This window comes from Phasianus colchicus, chromosome 1, assembly GCF_987193195.1.
Source record: "Phasianus colchicus chromosome 1, bPhaCol1.hap1.1, whole genome shotgun sequence".
Classification (NCBI taxonomy): domain Eukaryota; kingdom Metazoa; phylum Chordata; class Aves; order Galliformes; family Phasianidae; genus Phasianus; species Phasianus colchicus.
Window position 1 is genome coordinate 102,296,867 of NC_143436.1, and position 24,041 is coordinate 102,320,907.

The 24,041-nt window shown below is 36.1% G+C and overlaps 1 pseudogene; it reads left to right on the forward strand.

Moving 5' to 3' along the window:
* Nucleotides 1-4,902: 4,902 nt before the first annotated feature.
* On the forward strand, nucleotides 4,903-6,086 carry LOC149919916 (uncharacterized; annotated as a pseudogene).
* The last annotated feature ends 17,955 nt before the right edge of the window (nucleotides 6,087-24,041 follow it).

The following is a 24,041-nucleotide window of genomic DNA, read 5'->3' on the forward strand; positions in this document are numbered from 1 at the left end:
GATGTACAAAATCTAAGTTCCTCAGCTTCCTTTTCCACATACATATTTGCAAATGTTGCCCTTAAAATTCACAGATGTCATGGAACCAGTGATTCTGTCTGAGTTTTGCAAAGCAGACATTAGTATGCTTCATCCATGAAATGCAAGGTTGGTCTGTCTTTGAGACAAACTAAAGTCTTGTGAACATAACTAGTGAGGTGATAGTCCAAGCTAATAAATGCCTTTGAGATTTTGACTTCAGGGAAGGACACCACATTCAAAAGAAAAGCTGTATACAGTAGTCAGCAAATTATGTGCTATAGGGGTTAAGACATTTTAAAGTACACTTCTTACATTCAAGATCTATCATCTGCTTCTCCATGTGTATCAGTAGCAAGACTACCTGGTCCAACAATTGCTAAGCAATGACAATATAATCAATTCCGATTTTATGGTTCTGTTCCTAACACTTGACTGATTTTTACAAGATAACTAATGTGACAAACTAGACTTACAAATGTATTATTAACTACAGTATTTTATTCAAATAATCTATCCATATACATTTTCCTTTCTGAAATTCATCAAAAGATACTCAGTAATATAATATTATTCTTAAAAATGTGAAAACATAACTACAGGAACTATTAATAATATGTATCTAGATTCACTACATGATTAGTAGAGAACTCCTCCTTGGAATGACTGTCAACAAGTGTGAGTACTTTGTCTTACATCTTAGAGAAACTTACCTTTGCCCACAGAGTATGAGTGTGCTTGGGAATCTTTTTTCTACATCAAAATAAGACTTTTTTATGCTAAACACTCAGGTGAAGACAGTGAAGCCAGTTATTCCTTATACTATGCTGGAGACTCCTCAAAATGTTATTTAAAGCTTCCTTTCTGTATACATGAGGAAGATCACAAAAAGTATGTACCATGTAAGTAATTTATAAGATAATTTTCTGCTTAATGTCCATATCCTCAAAAGTGTTTCAGCATTTAACTTTCTAAGAGATATTTAACCTCTCAACTTTATGGAGGCCAGAGTCTGAGTGCATTGAATATACTTCGGAAGGGCAAGACCTCACATGTGTATTGGGTAACACGTAAGGAGATAGTTGAAGGTTGGGGATACTCACATGTGTTTGAACAGTAAAATAACTGAAATAAGTTCTAATCTGCTTCGGGTATTCTGAAGTAGAAACACTGTGATGTTGGAGCTGCCATTAATAAGAGCTAAATTAAGTCTTGAACAATAATTTTCTTTTAATAGTGTAAAGTCACAGGGGATAAATTTATAGTGAAAAATGGAAAAACAGTGTAAAACAGAAAATCTTTGGATCTGACAATTTCTTCTAAGAATAGGGTGAATTCCAGCAAGAATGCAACAGTAAAAATCAGATTTTGCACACAAAGGCAACGTGCTTGCGGCTATTACTTTATTTAAGTACTTTTTATGAAAGATAAATACCATGGTTAGATTCCCAAGAGACTGTAAAACCTGTGAGTAACCATCCTTTCAATCTTGTCTGGAAAGTCATCCCTTTAAGCAGAGTTGGCAGAAAATGAGTCAATAAAATCTTAGTATGTGACATTTAATCCATGGCATAGACCACAATATTGAGATCACTTGGATATCTTTCATACTGATGAGGTACTAGAGTGGTTTTGCAGAAACATCTTCTTACTTCTCTTGTACTGGGGAAAGTCTGTCAGTACCAGCTTCACAAGGTCTGATATTGTGGTATATCCCTAACCAGAGAAGAAACTTGTTGTGTGGTAGCTCTTTAGCCACTTTCCTCTTCAGAATGACTAGTTATACTGAATTTCAAATTTTTCAGCAATAAGCCACATCTTCTAAGTCCAGTTGCATCTTTTTACAGCTTATGGCAAACTATGGCAAATGTTATTTTTTTAAAAAACTTATATTTAAAAATATTTGCTATGAGAGTTGGGTATTTCCTACTCTGGTGAGAGTATGTATTTCGCTTCACAGTTAAAGACTATTGTGATTTTGCCAGGAAGGTAGCTAATTATTGTCTGCCAACACAGTCAAGAATGGTCGAGCCACTCCACAGTGACACCAGCATCTCCAAATCAGAAAAAAGACAAAGGTACACTCTCAAGAAATACTAAGTAAATTGCCTTTATAAATAAATAGCAGTAAATGTGGTGAAGATGTGATCGAATCTACTTGATCACCTGAATGGATTTGAACCTTAATGAGACTAAGATTTCCCTAGATTAAAAGTCTTCTTCAAAAACAGTGGAGTCTTCATCTAGCAGTACTCTGAACAGATGCCCACTCTGTCAGCTGAATCAGGTAGACAGAAAAATTTTGAGCTGATCAAATTATAAAGTGTAGAAAGACATCTTCTATTACTGTTTTTCTTTTAAACTGCAAGTATCTCCATTTTCAGTTATACTAAATAACATTGTCATTTTATTTTAACCTTGGTGAAGATTGAAGATAACGATACTGGATGTTTTATATGCAGTGCCTATGCTTGTACAATGAAAAATGGCAGGGAAAATAACTAGGACTAGAATTTAATGCTTTGTACTAGGAATATGTTATCATTTTTCCAGTGTAGTTTTGACCCAACATCTAGTCCAACTCCCCTGCAAGGAACAGGGACATCCACAGCTCAGTCACGTTGCCTTGCCTTGAAAGTCTCCAGGGATGGAGCAGCGACCACATGTCTGGGCAACCTGTTCCAGTGCCTAACCACTCTCACTGTAAAAGATATTTTCCTTACATCTCACCTAAATCTACCCACCTTGTGCGTGAAACTATTTCCCCTTGTTCTATAACCACAGATCCTGCTGAAGAGTCTCTTGCCTTCTTTCCTGTAGCTCCTCTTTAAATACTTAAATGCCATTATCAGGTCACCTCACAGTCTTCTCCAGGCTGAACAGCCCCAGATCTCTCAGCCTGTTCTCATAGGAGAGGTGTTCTATCCCTTGGATCATTTTTGTAGCCCTCCTCTGGATGTACCCCAAAATGTCTGTGTCTCTCCTGCGCTGAGGACTCCCCATTTGAACACGATACTCTGGATGAGGTCTCACCAGTGCAGAGCAAAGGGGCAGGATCACCTCCCTCAACCTGCTGGCCATGCTTCTTTTGATGTACGCCAGGATACTGTTGACTTTGTGGGCTATGGGGACACATTGCTGGCTCATGACCAGATTCCCATCCACCAGTACCCCCAGGTCTTTTTCAGCAGGATTGTACTCAAGCCTTTTATCCCCCAGCTTTTACTGGTAGTGACCCCCTGCTTGTATTGGTAGTGCACAGTTTGTATTGGTAGTGATTCCACTACCCTTTGGAGGTAAATAACTTCAAAACCTACCTTTAAATTGCAGTCTCCTGAACATGTCTAAGGATAACATAAACACTAAAAATATGCATGATTTTTCATTAATTTGTATAAGTTCAGAACATTCCCCCTGTCATGGTTTTATGTTTTTTGGTTTTCAATATTCCACATCAAAACATCATGTAGTGTACTGGAATTAAAGTGTTAATGCTCTAATTCCAGGTACCTGTCCCCTGTACATTACAGAAGTCATGGGATCTGACCCTTCCGGGTGGGGCGGTCTCTTACTGTCTGGCAGTGGGTGCTGGAGGGTGCTTTCCTAGCCGTTCCAAGCTTTTCAGGTTTGACTCGGTCTCAGGAACTTTCTCTCCTATCTTATTTGATTTATTAGTCTCAATTTCAATTAGATCGTATTATATTGTGTTATCTTGCATTCCAATATCATAGTTAGTAAAATAAGTTTTCCTCCATAGATTGTTGCCGCTGTTTTTTTTTTTCCTCCCTTCCTTCCTTCCCATTGTGTGGGGCTGAAGGGGGTGGGGGGCAGGGGCCTACTGCCCCCTGTCATGGGCATAGATTGATCTAGTTAACTTCAAGACAGATTTTGGTGGAGAATGTGGGCAAAGCTGCTTTTTAGCTTTTAGAACAAATCTCTCTCTCTGCTCTTAGAGAGCTTCGTTAGGGAGCATTATCAGTAGTTCAGGTTTTTGTGCTTGAAAACGTGACCTTGAAAGACTAGGCGTACTGCCAGTATTCTGGGATGTTTGTAAACTTTGAGCACTGCTTAGTCTGGGTAGTGCCTTTTTTCTTTTTTTTTTTTCCCCTCCTCATGTTAGCTTCAATTCATTAACCCCTTTTTAGCAGATACCAGCGATGAACCCACTCTTTATTGTGGGGGCGCTGTGTAAGGGATTAAAAGCTATGGTGTTACTCACGACTTACTGGCCAATCAGTGTCATAATTACTTGTTGTGGAACTGTGTTCATATATAACCAAATAAGGGCACTGATGGAGTCACCTGTATGCAATGTGGTATGATATGAATTTTGACATTTACATCCCAGATGGAATGGCTAATTTTACAAACAACTACATCCCAGATGGAATAGCTAATTTTACGAACAACACGATGTTCAGAACAGTTTCCAGGCTTTCCTCTCGGTTTGTTAGGCGTTTTTCGAATACTGAGTTAATGCTCATGTTTGTGGGTGTACCCCTGTTCATATTATCAGTCTCCCTGACTGTATTCCTATACAGGCGTGGTAAGTGGAAGGAGTCTCCTCCAAAACCAGAGAATGCTGACTGGCAGGGAATATGGAGAGGTTTAGGAAAAATCTTAGAAGCATGGGGACCTACAATGTCATGGGATTTCACTCTTGAACAGCTGTGGGATCCCGAGAAACTAAGTCAGTATTTGAGTCAGGGATGGTGCGGCTTACATAAATCTAAAGAGGTACAACTTATTTGGGGTTTGACTTGTGCTTACCATGCCCTATATAATACTGTTTTGGAGAGAGAGAGTTTCTGAGCTGAGGTTCAAGCCAAAGGGGAGAATCTCCAAGTCAAATCTGATCAATTACAGGAGACACCAGTAACAATATCAGTTGCCCCTGTGAAAGGTACAAAATGGAAACGAGTGTCCTCGCATCTAGAACGGAAAAAAGAAGAAGCAGAGGAGGAGGTGGAGGAAGATACAGGTGAGGAGCCCTCCTCAGAACCACCATCATCAGGAAAGGCAAAAGTAAAAATTAAGAGACATGCAGAAGAGAGTGATGAAGAGGAAGTCTCTATTACTACTCGTCGGCCTCTGAAGATGACTGAAATCCAAGGATCAAGAAAGGAGTTTACACAGCGCCCAAATGAAACTCTCGTTTCCTGGTTGGTTCGCTGTTGGGATGGCGGGGCCCGTAGGTTGTCTCTAGATGGTAATGTTAGTCACCAACTAGGGCCAGAGATTCATCTATTGACAGAGAAATTAGTTGATGTTTGGATGGGGCTGCCCCCCTCTGGGAACAAGTGTTAATAGCCGTGAAGGAAAGGTACTCCTCCAAAGACGGCTTGAAGCCTGTGAAGAGAAGGTGGGATACTGCTGAAAAGGTATCCAGTATTTGAGGGAAATAGCCATGGTGGAAATGTTGTATGACCCTAACTTTGTTCCTAACCACCCACGCCAAGACCACGACCCTGAGAGGGTGAGGACAACGACTGATATATGGCAGAAACTTACAACAACAGCACCAGACAGATATGCCGGTACACTAATGGCAATGTTTGACAGATACCAGGACCAACAGAGAAGACCCTTAGTTTTTGAATTGATTCTTACACTCCAAAACTATGAACAACAGCTAATCCCAAATCATGCTTCCATTTCCGCCATCTTACAAATAACGGACCAACTGAATGAAATGCAAGAGCAAGTGTCGTTACTGATTAATCGTGACAAACCTGTAGTAGTACCAGAAACGCTTGATGAAGATCAGGATAATCAAGAGTCTAATGAAGGAGCTGATCAAACTAATGCAAATCCAACTAGTTAAAGATGAAGAACCCTCCTTCTCACATGCACCATCAAAAATCTCAGCTGTTAAAGGCAAACGCTTTCCAGCTCCAGTAAGGAATCCTACATCACAAATTGCCTTGTGGCGTTACTTACGTGACCATGGAGAAGACATGAGGAAGTGGCATGACCAAGCTATTCCTGTACTATGAGCACGGGTGAGCAAATTACAAAGCAGATCAACCACCAGTGCATTTGCTCTGGTTACCACAGGTAATGAATAGAGGGGCCCTGCCCTCAGCTGGGGGGGGAAAGAGATAATAGAGCTTATTGGGCTGTGTGGATCCGATGGCTTGGCACATCAGAACCACTGAAATGTAGGACATTGGTGGATACTGGTGCACAGTGCACTCTGAGGCAAAAAGTTTGGAACATCACCAGCAGAAGAGGTACCACGAGCTAAAGAGGCCCCACCGCTTACTGCCCCCTGTCACAGGCATAGATTGATCTAGTTAACTCTGTGACAGAAAATAAATAAACAAATAAATAAAAACAAAGGTTTCATATATATATCCCTTTTGAAGTAGTTAGTGTCACTAGCAATAGTAAATTATGTTAATATTCCAGTTATTGTGGCATAGTTATAAATGCTATTTCCAGCCATTTCAGTGGAAATATATATCAATTAGAATCACAGAATCACAGAATTGTAGGGGTTGAAAGAGACCTCTAGAAATCACTGAGTCCAACCCCCCAGCTAAAGCAGGTATCCTACAATAGGTCATCCCAGGTAGACATCCAAATGGAACTTGAATATCTCCATAGAAGGAGACTCCACAGCCACTATACTGGCATGTAACAAAGACCCAGTACTACAGAAATGTTTAGTACTGGAGTACTTTACCGGTGCTATACTAGGCAGGTACAAGAGATGTCTCTAAAGAGACTTGAATTGGTTACTACCAATGCAAAATATTATATTTTGAGGGGCGCCCCTCTACAGAACTAAAGTTAGAAGAGGAAATATTTCCTTAACATTCAGTGGAGTCAGTCAGTTCAGGTAAACTGGCAGCTGAACACTGGTTGAAAGAAAAGTATTTTCTTAATGTGTGCTCTGACTGCTTGTTTATTTGGGTGGATATGAAACAATTTAAACATCAAAAAGACGTAGAAAAGCATAGTTCTAATGTTTCTAGTGTTGACTGAAAACCCGAAATGGCAAAACAAGAAGATCAAAAAGGCAAACATGTTAGATTAGTTTTGCCAAATACTGTGCTGTCTAGAGAGTGAAATTAAAAAAAAGAAAAATTCTATTAGTCTTTCTCAGAGCAGTTTGCTTTAAAATCAATGAAGCCACATTAGTGTATAGACTTTCAGAATCACATATCCACCCCACACCACTGGAAAGTTGAGATGAGAAGATTGAAATGCCAACTGAGCATTCACAACCCTTATTGGCTTCACATTAAGTTGTAAGTTCTTATTTCCCAGCATCAGATCTTTTACACACAAAGCATCCAATAAAATCAGTGCACTCTACATTCCTGTAACATCAGAAACTTCATCCTACTGTCTTCAGTTTCTCTCCGTAGATATTCATGTCTTCACTGCAGAAAAGACAACTTTTACTCAAGCCACAAAGTTCCAATAACCACTCAAAAGACCTTAGCTTCTTTCTTTCTACTCAGTTTTAAAACCTATCTGACAATAGAGTAGGCAATGGTTAGTGCAGAATCCACGAGATAAAATTAGGAAAGTATCACTGTCTCCTTTACCATGGACTCTTCCAATTAATCAGTGCATATTATGAGATGCTTTACATTTAAAACATGCATTATTTCCATTATATCAGGATGTTTAAGCAGGAAAGTTGTCCAGAGAAATGATGTGGATCCAAAGCTATTCAGTTTATTTGTTTATGTATGTTGGTACAGTTCAACAGTTAATCATAGACTGGAGCACTCTGCCACAGCTGAGAAAAACACCAGAAGTGAACAGAATGTGCTGTTCAAGCCACACATTCTCAAGACAGAGCCTGATGGCACTTCATTCCTTAGTCAGAAGGAAACTATTTGAGATGGAACTCTATTACTTTAAAACAGTGAAAAGTACATGTGCTATGCTTCTCCCCCCTTCACTTTAACTTATCATTCAATGCATTACATGTCTTCAAGAAAGCACCCACCTTCACATAGGAGAAGGGGTCATTTTTAATATTATTTTTTCCAACGCCAAAAAACAAAAACAAAAATATACACACACAAAAAAAAAAACCCCACTTTATAACTCTATATATTTTTCCATATGTACTTAGTAAAACATTCTGAACATACATTCAAATCCTGAATCACAGAATAAGTCAGTTCTGTGGGCCTTGGTGTGAGCAAATTCTTTTTGAATAAAGCAGAAACTGAGTCTCCATCCAAGATCAGTACATGTAAAATTCATTTTAAAACAAACAAACAAACAAAAAAAACACCTGGTATATTAAAAAGATAGAAGACTGTTGCCGCTCTCTCTGCATCATTCGTTTTCTACCCCATAAGATGCTGCTTTGCCAGCGAAACCGACCCCTAACCGGGTCGGGGCCAAATGCTCACACAGACCCCAAGTATAGGTGAAGCAAAATGGCGTTTATTAAAATGTAGCAGGCACTTAAATATTCTTGTCCTGCTTTGTCTACACCCCTTGCATACACGCTGTCCTATTATGGGACAGCACCTGGCAAGCCCTGAGCATAGGGAACCTGACCCCGTCACACACCGTCTCCTCGCCACGCCTACTACAGAAGACCCCAGAGCTGTGGTTTGAAAAAACTGAGAACTGAGGTGAACGTGGTTTCACATCAGAGCAGAGTGAGTTAATAGCAATATAACATAGCCAGAAAATCAAAAAATGAATTCCATTTTGGCAATTACAATTTCTAATAGGAAAAGGAGGATTAAGAAAGACAGCTCTTATTAAGTAACCTAATGTCTTAATATGCTGACCTATTAGTTTTCTGATGCCTACTCATTACAGTTCTCGTCCATCTTATGTAGAATTTAGTTTTTTTGTTAAAGGTGCTGATTTTTTTTCTTGCATATTTTAAACTGCTGTATGAAGAATTTGCCTGAAACTTCAGTCGTCATAGAATTAAGTTGTCTGGTATGTCCATATCATCCAAATCATATTATACAAAAGATCCCTGTTTTTCAATTCGTGCAATTTTTATCATGGCAAATTTGTGTAACAAACAGACACACTGTAGATGTGAAATGTCATGTCTATATCATTAAATTTCTTAGATTAAAATATAATACAAAAAATCTTTTTTTTCTTTTATAATAACAACAGTATGTTGAGAAAGTAATATCTATTGAAAGGTTTTTTTTTATCAGAAAATTCTTATTTTTTCATTCTAAATGCTGTAATGATAGCTTTCTCTACCTGAAGAAATCCTCTCTTTAAGTGACAAAAATAGTTCTTTACCATCCGGAGTGTTGGACTTGAAAGTGACTATTTCTGAAAGAAACAAAACTGGTTTCTTTGTCACTCAGTTTTGGTAAGCACAGCATATTGCTTTGGAATATTAAAATTTTCAAAGTGAAAGCTGGACTTTTTTTTCTTTTCATTATATTTCCCTGGTTTTCATTAGTTCTATCCCAAAAATATATTGACAGAATAAGCCCTTATAGTATGCACAGTGTTGACTTGTAAAATCTATTAAAATAAAAGCTCAGAATCTACAATGCAATATTTCCAACACTTGAAAATATAGAAAAGAAACATGTTCCTTAATGTGAGAGAAGAAAAGAGAGTTATTTGCATGAAGTTATTTAATATTGTGAAAATCATTACGATCTTACTATTTTTAAAACAAACCTACTTTTTCAATATGTAGTTGATAACTATTTGATCAATTTAGGAGTAATAACTGGAGATGTCCACTGCTGCTTCAGAATACTACCCAACTTTGCTTAGTTTCACAATTAATTTCCCTTAACCCAATTTCTTTTCATGCTTCAGGGTGGAATATATTGATTAAATATATATTTATTTATTATTAAATATATATTTATATATATATATATATAAAATTATATATATATATATATATATATGTAAAACATCTAGCTATCTGTAATCCAGGAATGGATTTATTTTTATTCACCAGCTATACATCCCAATAATCCTTGTTCTGTGTTACAACAGTGCCATAACATTGCTGCATTATATTATTGCTGTATCACAAATCAAGTTCTGCTCGTTAAAAACTAATTAATTTTAATTCAAAAAGTGTGGACTACTCTTCAACTGGATAAAAATATAGGATACTAAAAAATTTCAGTTTGGGAATTAATGAACACAGCATTTTTATCCCCCACAGCATCAGACTGTTGAGTACAGATTGTTCTGAAGTGATGAGTATCGGAGGAAGTGTGCCAAGCCTGACTAGTACTTCCTTTTTTCCTGAACTCTATCATATTTTGTTATTAGACTCATACTGAGTAGCAGTCAAAGGGACATTCAGGTGTACTGCAATGTTGGTCTTCGAATTACAGAGGGAGATACTGGGAAGATTCCTACTAAACAAGCTTCAAATCAGCATTTTTTTTTCAACTGGTGTGCTTTCCTATCATGTTGTGATTTATTTTCCTCTGTCTTCCTGGTGGATCATCAGTTATCCACACTGGAATGACATATCGAACACTTCAAAGACTGTATGAATTTATGCTTTTTAATGACTTCTACTGATCTTTATTTATATGAAAAAATGCAACTATAATTACTGTGCAGGAGTAAGAATGTAAATGATGGCAAAGTTTTTGCATGGGGGGTATAGTCTTTTTTCTTTATATTTTTTCTCAGTCGTGTAAAAAGGTTTTAAGCAAAAATTGTATATGGTCTCATTAACATAATGAACAGAGGTATAATTCTGATATTTATAATAAGCTTAGGACTGGCAATCTGCTCTCTAATGCAATGATTTCAAAGTTAAGGTTTTAGCAAAAGTACTTCAAAATATTTCTCTCCCTATAAATACATTTGCTTCACAAATCTTCACAGAGAATTAACATAAGAATCTAAATAGGCCTTTTCTTGTGTGTTTTAAAACTACGTTGCCTATCTCTTCAGCCTTTATTGACATAAACAATATACCAACAGCGATAATGCTTTCTAATCACCAATATCTACAGTCATCCTGCTTGCAATTAGCTATCAATTGGAAGCTTTACGAATTCAAACTCCAAGTGCTGGAATTAACTACTTAGTATTAATTGCTCAGTAGTTTGGCCAGGCTCAAATGGTAGACAGTTAAAACCTATGAAATTCCAAGCATCAGTCTTAAACCACATTAGGTCCTAAAGGAAAACAAAACAGAAGAAAACAAAAACAAACACAAAAACAAAAACAACAACAACAACAACAACAACAAAACAACCTAAACCAAAGCCTAATCAAAACCCAGATATCATTGCTAGTACCTATTCCTAATTGAATCAAGTTACTCAGGTCAAGGCCAGCCAAAAAAATTTTACTTGGTCATATATTGTAGTATTGTAGACATACGTCTCTGGCACAGAGAACCTCTAAGTCTAAATTTAGAGCAAAGTTTTGTTTACTGCCCCTTTCTGTAGATTGACATGATGAAGTACGTCTGTGGAGTGAAGTGGGGAATTGAAAGAGATGACCTATGGGATCACATCAGGTAGAGGTGATGGTGTGATTTAAAAGAAGCTATTATTAAATTTATAACACCTTCAGGCCATGTTCCAGCTTTGTGCAGGTGGATATCTTGCTAATTCATATTTTCAGGCAGCAGAAAAACTGCTTGTTAGAAAGGTTAAGGTGAGCTCAGAAAGACTGATGAAAAGCACATTCTGTATGTCTGGTAGGTCAGTTTGGAAAGAGCAGCAAGAAAAGTCTGTCTTGTAATGTTAGAGCTATAATAAAACACTGTCTGTATCTAAAGATCAACTTTATATCCCCTGTAGATTGGCACAAGATTTTCACTGACGATTCTGAGCTTAAGGCTCAATAGTATTCTTGCCTCTTGCTTCATTAGTGTACTCTGTAGCTGGACTACAAAATAGCCTTCTTCCAGAACTAAGACAGGTAAGTGAAATCAGAGCACCTCTGTGCTGCCAAGGGTCAAATCATAGCTCAGCATGAGCAATGGTGCTGATATGGAGTTACATCTTTTGCAAAATGAAACTTTGCTTTTACCTTTATTATTTTCTTAAAGAAAAAAAATATATATGCTATTTACAGTAAAAAAAAAAAAAAGTCATTAAATATTTTGTTATGCTTAGGAACTAGACTTAGTCTGTGTCACCATCTCTGCTAAATCTCCCTGCCTTTTCAAGGTCTTTACAGATACATAAGATACATTTTCCTTGACTGCCCTAACTTATTGCACTGAACTACAAAAAAAAGGGGTGGAAAAAGGAGGGGAAAAAGGGGGAAAAAAAGGACGAATATGACCTTTTCAACATAATTTATTTGCTTTAACAACTCTAATTACTAATAGCAGGTAAAATACTAATATCTGTTGTCACTGATGTAAACAGACTAAGGTAAAATAGTTGAGGGCCACATTAAAATAAAACAGTACTTATGTAAATGACCTTTTACAAGTAATCAAAGGCAATGCTAAATATTTTTGAAAATTCCAATCTAATAAAATGTATTTTGTGCAACAAGAAATAAATATATTGTGATATGACTCAAAACATAAACACTACTGCAGTGTGAGATATATGAAATATATATGAAATAAAATGAAATATATTTAATTTTACCTGGCACTCCTAAGCAGAAAGCACTCAATGTTTAATTTGTGTTATAATTCTCAGAGGGGGGTGATTTTTGAAAATATTCTCTATTCAATCATCTTAAATGAATACAGAGCCATTCAACTTTCCTAGAAATAAGAACTGTTACACCAATTATCAAAAGCTGGGAGCTATCATTAAATTCCTGGCTTATGCCTCTGTAAATAGTTCTTTTTTTTTTTTTTTTTTTTTATTCACTTCTTGAATCACTCTGAAGAGTTGTTTCAGAACTAATATTTGACACAAAGCTATCATTTCAAAATCAAAGGTTAAAATACTTAGTTAATATATAATATAATATAAACAAATCAAGAAAGAAGATAAATATCTTGTTTGTTGATTTATGTTTTCCAAATAGACTGTCATTTTAAAACAAGAACTCACCCAGCTCCATTCAGAGGTATCTTCCCTTTTTCACTTTCCACTCCAGTCTTAAATGTGATAAAACTCACCAATAAAGTTCAACTTCTCCACACTACAACTTGAGGTGTGAATGACAAAATGCAACTAAGAATTTGTAAAATCATCTCTGAATTTTCGTTCTGTAATCTAATTTAACTGCATCAAAAGTTATTTAGAAAAGAAACACAATATTCTGTGCCCCAGTCTAGTGAGAAAAATACCTTCCAATTATTATGTATTGTGCTTTTATCGAACCACAGTTATCCAATGAAGAATCATTTTACTAGTGTGGATAAGAAGATATTATGTGAAAAGTAATAAGTCAGCATATTTCTTGCACTGTGTAAACTCTAAGAAGAACAGATGGAGTAAAAGAATTACAATGGTTATAATGCACAAAACATAATTTACATTTAAACAATTAAACATTTTGAATGAATGCGTTAATTAACGTCCAGTGCAAAACATTAAGTACTATATATGGAGCTATCAGTAGACTCGTGTAATTTATGAGCCATGTATGAAATGGTAATACTCATACAGAGCTATGTAACTCAGACTGCATTACAATAGCTACATATGCATTTGAGGATAACACTTGATGCACTTCAGAAGAATGAGTAAAAATGATCTATTAATTCTAAGAGACAGCTGGTTGCTCTTGTTGCACAGTTTAATTAAATTCTATCCAAATGTAATGGGAATCTTGCTAATTGGCTCTAGGAACTTGCTGAGCCAGGCTCATAGCCTATTATTAGCATTTGGTTATTTTCCTTTGCATTTCTTCCTGAGCACAGAGTCTACAAGGCAATAGTGTCTGGATTTCTTTGTGGATTTTTTTACTAGATTACTTTGATAACATGCAAAGGATCAAATCCTTCTGCCACTGTATATAGACTTTTGCAATAATACACCTCTATATTTACACTACTCAAGTGTTTTTGTGGGTTTTTTTTTTTTGTTTGTTTTTTGCTTTTACGGAAGCAAGATAGCAATGCTCAATGTTTACAAATATCCCAGAATATTGGCAGTCCGCCTGGAACTTTTCAAGGTCAAGTTTTCAGAGAGCACCTGTGAAGCAGATAAACTTTCCCAATGAAGCTTTCCAAGAGCAGAGAGAGAGATTAGTTCTAGAAAGCTAAAAAGCAGCTTATTGCCCCCATTCTCCACCAGGAATGTCAATGGTTTAAGGGCTGGTTCGGCTCAGTTCTGTGACTAGTGCGGCAGAGGGATCCACAGACCCGTGCCTCTGGAAAAGGGAACAGGGGACCCCAAAATAATTGAAAACAGCGGCAACAATCTGAGGTGAAACAAACTAATTTACTAAATATAGTATCAGAATGCAAGATAATACAATATAATTAGAATTGAAGCTAATAAATCAAAATATAATGAGAGACAGAATGTCTGAAAGGTGGATAGGCCTCACCACAATGCTGAGGTGAGATGCACAGTCCAGTTGAACAGCAGGGAGATGGGAGGAGAGCTGACGAAAAAGAGCTGATGAAGAAGAGCAGGCAAAGAAGAGCACATCAGGTGACCTTGCCAGGAGTTATATCTCCTCTCTAACCTCAAAGCCCCCTGGGGAATGTAGTAGTTCTTCTCCTCTGGACAGGTACCTGGAACTTGAGCGTTAATAGTTAAACTCCCAGTACACTACATGATGTTATGATGTGGAATACTGATAATCAAAAATCATAAAACCATGACACTAAGCATATTTCTTCAGCAGATGAGCATGCCAGATTTTTTAGATCCTTGTACACTGCATCCTCCCTCTGCTACTTTGAGTTAGTCACCTTACCTGTCTTCTTAAGTCTGCATGTCTTCTGGTAGGGCTGGATAGCCCAGCTATTGGCTTTCTTGACAGTTAATAACTGTTGGATCTATCCCACTTGAATGGCTTCTTGTACTAAACATTTCTAAATAGCAGCCTTTTTACTGCTCTGTCTAACCCTTTTCACCAGCAAAAGTTCTTCTTATTGCTTAAATTATGTGTTTCATCAGTAAACAATATCATTCTGGTACCTCAGAAGTTCAAACACCACCAAAACCAATCTTTTGCAGCATCAGTCCCCCCATTTACTATTCCCAGCCCAAGCTGCACATCTTCTGAGAACAGATCCATGGACACCCTTGTCTGATGGGTCTGAACCCCACTTGGAAAAAATGATGAATGGAACATGTAAGGATGGTACAGTAGATTTTTAGGATAAGGGAAAAGATTCAGCCTTTGGCTGGTCAGCTGGGGAAAATTACTAGAGTGAAATGTACTACAGCTTAATTTTGAACCTTCTCCAGGTCATTCAAACTGATTTGACTTTGATACTACATTATTCTTAAAATTATTGGGAAGAAGTGAGAGACATTTGGGTCTGGAGAGGGGAACAACAGATGTAAGGAAAAGAAAAAAATGGAGAGAAAGACAATAAATAATTTCACTGGAGTCTCATGTGGCCAGTAGAATATAACTAATGACTCTGACAGCTTCTGTCCCTTCCCTTCTACTGTAGTTTGGAAAACTGTGTCATATTGGCCATATATATGTATGGATATGTGTATAAATGTGAAATGATCATGTATGGTTTAAATGTTGGTATATATATATATATGTATTTTAAAAAAGGTGAATTAAGTATTAAGCTGATCATGTTATGCATTCATATTATAACCAAGCTTTGAGTGTAGTATGCCAGAACAAAAGCAATGAACACTGGATCAAACAGAAACAGTGGAAGGACATTTCCCCTAAATGACAAAAAGAAAAAACAGAAAAAAAAACAAAAACAAAAACAAAACAAAACAAAACAAAAACACCCCAAAACAACACAAGTGTAGATAATAAGAAAGGACTGAGATATCAAAGTGTTCTTCTCTGCATATCTAGGCCTGATATACGTCATCTAAGCAGTGTACTGTTTTCATTTTGATCTTATATATACTATAAGGATATCTTTATATATGGTATTAATCACAGGCTATTCTATGCACCTGAACTTTAAAATTGTATGAAGCTCAGTAGTGAGCTTTAGTTATCAATAAACTTCTAGAAATCTGTATTTACATTCTTGGGGTCTCATCCTTTGCTTAGATTTTCGAAACTCCAGCTATTTTCTTATGCTTGCAGTTTCAAAAGACCCAGTCTGAACTCCATTTTCTCATGAGCAGTCCTCAAAACTATCTTGCAATAGAGCAGAGGAGTGAGAGACTGTGTGGTCAACCCAAAACCCAAAACCGTTCTGTAACAATTTAGGTGTTTATTAGGATCGGAGCAGCTCAGTAGAACAACACAGACCAAGTTTGTTAGGATTGCTAAATATTCTTGAAGAGAAAAAAACGCTATTTGTAACTAATGGATCCACAGATTTTTCTAGTATGAACACAAGTCTGGTTACATTGTGATTGGGATAATCTGATAGCATCTCCAAACTTTGTTGACAGTTGGACTCTCTGAATGTTACACAAAACCACTGCCTGATAATCACTGCCAGATCTTTGACTCTTATCCCTGCTCTGCATCTCATTCCCTCTCCATTATGTTTTTTTAGTATTATTTGATAATAAAAAAAGGAACAAAAGAGTAGATTAATTTAATTTTTAACCAAACATTAAATGATGGAGATTTTTCACAAAGGAATTTGTAAGATTGAATTTGTAAAAGTAAATGCTACAGACTATCTAGTGCTAAAAGAATTGTTAAATGAAGACAAATCATTGCATTATGATGCAAATAATCAAGGTTATGTCTAAAAGAAAACAAATTATATATGTAGAGCTTTGAATTTGTTTTAGTCCATTTAACGTTTTTACAGCCTGATAGTGAAACAATTATATAACTTACAACAATACTAAATTTCAAAATTCAAATTAATACAAAGAAAGCTAATTACTAGTGCATTTAAAAGTGTTACACATTTAAACTTATTAACATGTACTCTCTTTCTCTTGTGTTCTTACTCTTTCATTGACCCTCTGGAACTTGGCTCTGAAACTTCTGTCTTGGGAAAACAGGAGGGATGATATGACAATCATCATCCTCAGAGGCCTTCACCAGGAGTGTGATGTTGCTCCCAGAGAAGAAGTGAAGCTGTCCAGGAGACCTGCATACCCTTGGGTTATACACTCCTTGAAAAAGCTCTACCTATAGTAAGAGATGGCAATACACACAAAGTTATATACATGGTTGGGTATGTATCTGCTTCGTGTATATATGAATTTTGGAAAAATAAAAGAGAAAGTGCATGAAAATACCAACAAAAGATACAGCCATTGCAGAAATAAAACTATGTAGCATCACAAATATAATTACAATTCAGAAATTTAACCTTTATATTAAAAAGTTCTTTCAGATTTAAAAATAATTTTGCGAATATATGTATGTATATACATATATGTATGCATATATATATATATGCATATATATATATATGCATACATATATGTATGTATGTACTGTTATATGTTTTGTCAGGTTAGTCCTTTAGATGAACTGGATTATGAGGAGTGAATAGCTGAGAGTACAGAGCTAAGGGGATGACAGAAGAGAAAGGCAGGTGGCTGCAGCCCCAGAGGTCACTATGATCTATTCGTCACTGAAGTGCCTGAATGGCAGTTGTTTAGAACCAGGATAAAGATTAGAAGCACAGTAAAACTGATTTTGAGATTGTTGTGGTTTGTTTGTTTGTTTTTTGCAACTCAAACATAAATTGAAGCTGCAATTTGTGACAAGAACATAGGATTTAAAGCTGGTTAGTAACTGACCCCAATAAGGAAATCTTCCATAGGTGATATGAATGGAATTTACCTTACATCTCATATTTCTTGAACAGTAGTAAATTAGAAACTGCCTTTATCTTTTTCCTGACACTATAACAACATTTCAAAACAAATCATCATTTATTTTTTTTCTCAAAAGCATAAAATATTTAGGAATATGAGTTATACAATGAAAGGTGTATTGGCTACACCTCCAGAAATCTTTTCTACTAGTTTCAGGTAATGGACAGAGAAAAGAAAAAAAGCAAAAGTATCTCAGAACCTCTTACTGTCTTCATCTTCCTCCTGCTGTGTATTTTTGTTGTTTTGACAATTTTACTATGACACAAACTGGACAGGCTTTTCCTGCTCTTTCAAATTTCTTCTCTGGAAAGATAGCCATCAGTTTGTTCCTGTGGCTGGGAGGGCCAATGGTATGCTGGAATGCACTAAAAAAAAGCAAGGCCAGCAGGTTGGGTGATGTTATCTTCTCCCTCTTCTCTCCTGGTGTGGCCACATCTGGAGTACTGTGTTCAGTTCTGGGCTCCCTGATTCAAAAAAGACAGGGAACTTCTAGAGAGAGTCCAGTGGAAAGGCACAAAAATGATTAGGGTCTGAAGCATCCCCTTTATGAGGAAAGGCTGGAAGAGAAAGGGTCTTACCAATGTTTATAAATACCTAAAGAGTAGGTATCAAGAGGATGGGGCCAGGCTCTTTTCAGTGGTGCCCAGTGATAGGACAGGAGGCAATGGCACAAAATGGAACATCTGAAGTTCCATCTGAATATGAGGAAAAACTTCTTTACTTTGAAGTGACAGAGCACAGGAAAAAGCTGCCCAGAGAGGTTTTTGAGTTTCCTTCTCTGGAGATATTAAAAACCCACCTGAACACTTCCCTGTGTAACATACTCAAGGGAACCTACATTAGTGGGAATTAGATTTGATGATCTCCAGAGGTCCCTTCCAACCCCTGAGTCTGTGATTCTGACACTTGTCCAAGCCAACAGCATCCATCTCTAGGAGATGGAAGAAGTTTAAATCTCTTTTGATCCCATTCTAACCTTAATGAAAGTAGATATCTAAGGATGATCTCCCCTGATGATGGAGGCATTATTGCCGTTGAGGGTTTTAGTTGTATTTTGAAACATTGTCCCTCTTTCATTCACTTTGGATAGTTTCAGTTGTAATTTTCTTTGCACAGAAATTTAGTAGGATAGATAAATCACTTTACTTGACTCAAAAAGTTACCTTTCTCATGAAACATGACATGGACATTTCAGAGTTTACCATAATAGATTATAATATTCATTGGTTACTGCTTTTGGCCAATAGTAAACAATTGCTGTGATATCATTTTGCTTTTGCATTCACGTCTTTCTAATTCTAGCAAGAAATCTGTAGTGTAATCATGCAACTGCACTGAGACATGCTTGACTATACTTAGCATTTTAAACTTTACAATAAGATCACCTCCAGAGGATTTGAGGATATAAACAACTAGACCAAGCCTTTCAAGGCTTCCAAAGAGCAGCATTTTCTATTGTCTTTGACCTTTGCCCTACAATTTCTTTAAAATGAGGTATGTTATTGAATCTACGTCCAATTGTAACTGTTTGGGGATTACTGTATAAATAAGATTTTTGATAAATTGAAGTGTTAGTCCCTCTGCAACTTAATTTGTCACTGAAATTGGAAGATTTAGAGTTTCCAAATATCTAGACAGTAATGAATTCTCCCAGGTTACCTCAGTTTCTCAGATTAGAGATTCATTTAATATTTGACTTATAGACAGTGAAAAGGTTGAATCAGGACTGATCAGACACACAGTCTTTAGAAATTTTCCAAGCTGATTCAAAATAATGCTCATCTCTTGAACTGTCTGAAGCAGAACTTCATCCTTTGGGAAACAGATGACTTTCTAAAATCTCAAACTTCTAGAAAGCTTCCTTTTATCTGACATCCTATAGTTTTGTTTCATCTTTGCCACAGAATAGAAAGTGCTAGACCTTTAATAGTGAAGTTGTGCAGAAATATCACCACCTTCAATACCATAAAAAACATATTCTATAAAGATTAAAGGAATCTGAAATCTCTGAAGTAATTCCATGTATGTAATACACAGAAAGGAAGTCTGTCTGCTTACTCAGACATGAACAGAAAATGCATGAGATCTGCCAAGTGTGAAGTCAAGTAGGTTGTTTTTATGGCTATTGTACATAGAATCTTTATCATTGTAGGTCAGGATCTTTCAATTTCTTCAACACTGAATAGTACTTTAACTTTTTAAACTATATAAACAATTTAGTTTAGGCAGCTAAAATTATATAAGATGAAACTAACCTTAAATAAGAAAAGGAAGATACATGGGAGAAGTAAGTGAAGACAAAGGGCTCTTTCCTCTTTTACATTCTGGCAGGACTCAGAGGCCCTGCAAGGAAAATAACCTGTTCATAAGGAGCCTTGATTCCTTGCATGAAAAAAAGAAAACAGCATTTTATTGTTCACAGTAAAATGAAGACAATAATATTTTAAAAACAAAATAGTTATTTTATTTTATTAGGATGAGCTTACCTGGAACAATAATTGTACTACAGTATCTTCTAGTTTACTCAAGGTTTTCTAAGTTTACAAGCTGTATAAGAAGAAAACTTAAAATGTCACTCGAATTAGATTTTCATGGATATACAACATGTGTACATGTTTCACAACAGCAGGGCTTGTGCCCAGTTTTGGAGTCTACACTACAACACTTCTGCTCTACTACAATTTCAAGTAGAAAACAAAGAAAACAAACGCTAAGGAAAGTTAAATTAGACTGTCTAAATTCACAAACTCATGAACAGAATGTTGCCACACTGAACAGAAACAAGAAAGGGAAAGATCCTTGACACATCATTATCTGATTTGGCTGCCCATGAGCTTCTCTAGCTTCTTTTCTTACTTCCCTGTCTTTTGGTATACGATGTGGGATATCTGCAGGATATTTTGAATAGATGCTTCAATTTTCAGTAGACTCCAGGATTTCTCTCCAATTTTACATAGTACATTTGTTTACTCAAATTAAAGTAAACAACGTGTTTTGATTTTATTATTATTATTATTATTATTTTTTAATTCAAGATACACAGCCATTTAATAAGAACAGGTTGATTCATAAGTGTCAGCAGTTTATGGGCTGGTTCAGCCCAGTTCCATGACTAGCAGGACAGAGGGATTTGCAAATCCATGTCTCTGGAAAGGGGAAACAGGAAATACTGAATAATTAAAAACAGTGGCAACAATCTGAGAAGAAACAAGCTAATTTACTAAATATGGAATTGGAATGCAAGATAACACATTATAATACAATATAATACAGTATCATTAGAATTGGAGCTAATAAATGAAATGAGAGAGTGTCCAAAAAAGCTGATAGTCTTACACTAATTGTATGTGGTCAGGATGAGCAGCAGCGAGAGATCCTGACAATCAGTAAGAGGGACATCAGGGTGACCTGCCAAGGCCTTATATGTGGTCCCCCTGAGCAGGAATGATAACAGAACAGCAAACAGCTTTCTGGGGAATGTAGTTCTTCTTCTCTTCTGGGACAGTTACCCGAAACTAGAGCATTAACACTTCCAGTATATTACATGATGTTATGATGTGGAATACCAATAACCAAAAATAATAAAACCATGACAATAAGCCAGACCTAGGTTTTTGCATTTTTCTTAAATGTGTAATACTATTCATGTTATCTTTCTTTGAATTTAGAAGTCTTCTCAAATACAGTGAAACAGCACTTGTAACTGAACATGTATAATTGTCCTTTTCATTTGGATCTTTTTTATCTGCAGTGATGTCAAGAGAATACACCTGCTGAAGGGAGACAGGGTCAGGTCAGCTGGACAAGAGAAAGCAAGAGAAATCTGCAGGGAAACCATTTCTCAGTAGTATTGCAATAACATATCAAAGAAAACTTTACACAGAAGGACAAATGACCTGAAGAGACATTTTGGTTTTGATGGAGTTTCGCATTTTTAAATTTGTTATTATTATCACATTTGTAGTAGTAGATATTGAAGAAAAATATACTTTTTTTTTCAATATAGTAATTATTGCTATGATTTCTATGCCTCATATGTGAAGAGCTATATTTTCCTTGCCCAGTTTATTTTCCTCATTTTGGTAATCCTTTAAACAACTTGTATAATGTTTTGGTTCTCCATTGTGCCATGTCTCATTACTGTTTCAAGTTTCTCAAATGTGATCAACTCCTTTCCCTACATTTCTGATATTTTAAATGTGAATGCATTCATTCCTGAGCATTGTTGATTTCTAGATTTATAACATACTTTTTGCACAGGACACATGATGGCTTTATTAAGAAATGCTGTCTATGATGATGTCTGTGTTCATTTGGAATGGCTGCACTCCACTTTCCCATACACACTTTATCTATCCCTATGTACTACATGTCATCAAAGGCTTCTCAGAGAAGAGGTTCAGTCTGATTGCTACTTGTTTCAAAGCTCAGTAACCCTAATGCTTAAGTACGTAAAGTCATAGGTAGAGAGCATATACATGAGCATTAGGAGAAAAAAAAAAGAAAAAAAAAAAAAAAGCAGTTTTCAAGTGGAGATTTTTTTTTTTTTTTTTTTCTAGATTCAGTACTACAGATTCATATAATTATACATTCATATAGCTGCATAGGAATATACATCCACTCCCACAAAGCAAAGGGCATTGAAAGTTAGTATCTATAGGTTTCTCCAGTTCAGGATATGGTTTCACTAGTATTTCAGAACAATCATACAAAAATTTCATCCATGCTTCTTCCTAAATGTTTTCATTTCAAGAATTGTCCTGCAATACTGTTTTTCAGTTTCTCTTTTCCTCTCTTAGTTCCAATTAACTGAACACAGAAAGACACCACAATAATTGCCATAATGTTTATGTGCATCATTGACCTTTGCAATGCAGAAATGTTATATTAATGTATGCAAACCATACAAGTTAATCAGCTTCTATGTTAGCTGCTTGAAGAAATACCTCAGAATCATGACTGAGTAAAGATGCAGTGCTTTGAGGATTCCCATCCATTTCCTGGCTTAGGCTGTGTCACTGCTCGAAGATCTCATCTCTCATCTCCTGACAAGTTCAATATATTATATATTTGAAGTAATACATTTGAACTGGAGTTGCACCCACCCCTAAAGTACTGGGGAAATAAAACAAATACTAAAGGAGAAAAGTTGAGCTTTCACACTATATCACTCACTTTAAAATGCAAACATCTGTGCTCTGAATCTCCTTTGTCTTTCCATATATATTAAAGTTGTTCATTTGGACTGCTCCTACTCTTTCTGGCTGAGTACACCCCATTCTCCATGATCAGCTAGCCAGCATGCTAATGGAATATAATTTGAGTTGCACATAATTATCTGGATGGGAAACTACACGCTTGTATACTCCAATGGATCACAGGATTATGTAGCTTTATTATTCAAAGCAAACGGGAACATGAGTTACATGCTGTGTAACTGAAATGAGAAGTGCCCACAGATTCAATCTGACACTTATTAAAGCGGCATGGTATAGTTAATTCACTTGTAAAATAAGATTTATAATGGAAACATTTATAGTGGGAACAGAAACTTATCTCCAACTACTAGTGGCTAAGGAAATATTATCATATGGCAACAAGTTAAAACAGAAAACTGATGCAGTTGTGTATGTTAAAATACAGATTTTTGATATGCCTAATAGACAGAATCTTTAATAGGTAATTCATGAATTTTAATACTGTTTCCTGATATGAGGAATCTAACAACATATCCTAACTTTAGCTGCTGTGTATCATTTATGTATTGTCACAGAATTAGTTGTTTTGTACATAATCTTGGGAAGATTTTCTTAATATAGAGATCTCAAAATGAACAGTAGTGTTAGAGTATTTGTTTTCCTTTGATAACTTTATTAAATGACATACTGATGATATTTGCTTTATGCAGTATTCACTGAAGCAAACCAAAAAGTAGTGTGGTTCTGGAGTAAGATGCACAGGTGGAAAAGTAGGCATAAAGGGATATTTGGGGACATTGATATTTTGATTATTCTTGATTTCTGCATGATTGCATTTTGGTTTGATTTGTTTGTTTTTTTAACTCCCCTGTGTTTTCAGATTCTAACCCTAATCATAATAATAACTCAGTGGTGAAAGCTCCATGAAATCTAGATGAAGAATTCATCCCATTTGAAATTCCATGGATAGAGATCTAGCTGT